This window comes from Alnus glutinosa, chromosome 5 (assembly GCF_958979055.1).
Source record: "Alnus glutinosa chromosome 5, dhAlnGlut1.1, whole genome shotgun sequence".
NCBI lineage: Eukaryota > Viridiplantae > Streptophyta > Magnoliopsida > Fagales > Betulaceae > Alnus > Alnus glutinosa.
The window spans coordinates 30024037-30027375 of record NC_084890.1 but is presented as its reverse complement, the minus strand read 5'-3'; positions in this window follow the sequence as shown (position 1 = coordinate 30027375).

Below are 3339 nucleotides of genomic sequence, written 5' to 3'. Positions count from 1 at the left end.
AATAAATAAATAAATAAAAATTAATATATTACAAAATTAAAAAATTAAAATATTATTATTATTATTATTATTATTATTACTATTATTATTATTTAAAAAAAGGGATATGGGCGGTGGCTGCAGTGGCAACCACCCCCTTTAGGGAGAAGGGTGGCTTGCCGCCACCCTCATGAGCCAGGGGTGGCCACGCGCTACCCCTAGCCCCATTTGAGGTGACTCGTGCGCCATCCCAAAGCTGAGGATGGGCTTCGAGCCACCCCCGACCTATGGGGTGGCTGCACGGCCACCCTTAGACCAGGGGGTAGGATGGCAGCCACACAGAGGTGGCTCTGACCAATTTTGGAGTAACTCATGCACCACCCCCCCACCTATAGGGTGGTTAGGTGGCACGTAGAAACCCTTGCGGTGGTGGCGAGCCACTCCCTAACCTTCCCCCCCCCCCCCCCCTTTCTTTTTTTTTTTAAATAATATTTGAAGTTTTTAATTTTTAGGTTTTTAATCTTTAATTATTTGTTTATTATGAGTGATACGTGTCGCATTTTTATTGGGTCTGACATGGCAATTTAATGGTTTATGTCAACTAGTGGACAAAATTTGACTTCGATGGGTAATGTATCAATTTCGCCTACCATAAGGAGCTCTCAATTAATTTTTATACCACAGTGAATGATTTGTAAAATAAGCCAACCACAAGGACTAATTTTGCATTTTTTTTTCTTTACAAAATGCACGTTTGCTTAATAAATTTAAAACTGTTACTTAAGGGTCAATGCAGAACTAGTTATATGATTATTTACTTACTAAGTCATTGGCCTATATAATTATTTTCTACTGTAAAACACTTTGTGTTTTGCAGGTTAGCAGGCTTGCCAGTTATTAGATCAAAGTGTTTCTCTGAGCATGAGTGCTAAATGAGGGACTCTTTGCTAGTAAGGTTTTTATAGTGTAGTTAGCAATTAGTTATTGTTAAGTAGAAAAAGGATATTTGGAAGCTCAGTGTTTATAATTCAATTATAATGATGAACTGATTAAGATATTATAGTATTTATTCATATCATTTTTATTCTCCTTTTCGCTATATTTAACTCTGATAAATTAGTATTTAGGGCAATACTATTGGCTAATTACCAATTTACTGGTATTAAGACATTTTCAATAACACTCCAAGTTAATCAAATAAATTGAATAATTTTTTGGGCAACTTAAAGTTTTGCATCAAACAAAATATATAGTTGTAGAAGGGATTAGTATAAAAGCCCAATCCACATATCTAACCGAACACCAATCAACACTACGTGTAAGGTTATTCCAACCCAAGGATCAACACTCCAGCAAGAATAAATCACACTCAGTTTGTTAATTAATACATTTTGTAGTTGTTGGCACTTGAACAAACTGGATGGGAGTTGGCCCTAAAACTGATTGTAAGACACACCAAGCCTTTGTAAGTTGGGAAGAAGATTAAACATACCTTCTAGAAGTCCACCAGATAGCTTATTATAGTAAAGAACTATGACTTGCAATGATGACATGCTTGAAATAATGGAGGGCATGGGACGAGAAAGCATGTTATTTCCAAGATAAATTTCCCGTAAGGTGGATATGTTAAGGATGGAGGAAGTTGGTAAGGAGCCCAAAAGCTTGTTATATCCAAGATTTAATATTTGCAATGAAAATATGTTAGATAGAGATGGTGGAATACCTCCTGTGAAACTGTTACTGTTTAGAGACAAATTTTGAAGTTTGAATAACAGCACCATCCATGATGGGATTTCACCATTGAAGTTATTGAATCCAAAGGATAAGTATTGCAACTGGTAAAGATGAGACAACTCATTGAACAAAGAGCCATGAAAACTATTGTTTTCAATGCTTAGACTAGCTAGAAATGAAAGGTTTCCTACATGTGAAGGAATGGTGCCTACAATGTTCATGTAAGAAACGTTCAAAAATTGTCGTGGAGGAATGGTGCCTACAACCCTTTAATGTTGTATCAGGTTTGTGACGGATTTACGAGTCGTGTCAAAAATTACATATCCTAATTTATGGCAGTATTTCCCAATTAGCTCACAATTAGTTGACGAGGAAAATTCTGCTTTAACTCTCCATGTTAATTATTTTTATTAATTAATTCTGGCGAGTTATAGACAGGTGTTTTGAGAGTTATTTTCATACTAAATAGGTGTTGGGAAACCCATGGAATTAATTATCAAACTAACTAAATTTGAGGGACGTTACATGTGGAATTATAAAATTCAGGTCTTGAGCCATATAAAAGATGTGAGGTTGTGATCATAGATAGGTACAGGTAAGTAATAGGACAAGTTTAGTAGGCGATGATGCAATCTAAGTGTGAAGCCTATTTACGTATGAGCAATTACGGATTACGCTGTGATGGTTAAGGAAGAACAAAACCCTTCTTAGGACTCGGCTAAGGGAGAAGTGAACGAAGTTTAGTCATTTAAAAGGACAGATGAGTATCGTAATAAGTAGTGAAACCCTTCGTTAGAATAATAGTGAAACCCTTCGCTAGTAATAAGTAGGTACACTTGATTCGGTAGCTGAGAGTTTTGTTGGAGAATTCTGTGTTAGTAATATTATTTTAAAATTCAAAAACTTATTTATTAAAATTAATGAGATGGGGTACCTATAGTTTAAGAGACCGTGAAAAAAAAAAAAAAAAAACATTTGAGACAAAGAGGTACATAAATCATTTTTTATTTAAAAATAATATTATTAATGATAATTTTGCCCTCTTCAGAAAATGAAATGAGATTTAGAAAATTCTTTAGCAGCATTTAGGAAAAGACGGGAATTTTGGAAAAAAACGAGGGAGGAGTGGTCTGGGCGAATAACTCGGCCCGACTCGAATGACATTCTCAACGAGTTCAAGCTTGAGCTCAAACTCGCCCAAGCTTTAAACAAGCTGAGCTTGAACACACGTTTCATAGCTCGGCTCAAGTTTGAGCTCGACTGTTTAAGCTCGACTTATAAACGAATCAGTCTTGAAATCTTAAAGCTCAGTTCGGCTTGGCTCGATTACAACTCTACTTGGATTTGTGATTCACGTGAATACCAGTTTTCTTGACCTCAAAATTTTAGTCCAAAGAAAACTGTGCCTTGAGCCTAAACTACTCAAATACCGGTTGGTTAGTGTGTTTTGTTAGGAAATTTATCTTTATTTCTCAAGATCCTGCGATATACGGAAAATAAAAAGAAAACAAAAATTAAATCAATCATATAAGACATTAAGATTTAAGTGGTTCCCTAAATGTAAGGTACATTTACTGGCGAAGACAACCTAGAGAAAATTCACTATCAAAGATTGTTACGGAGAGA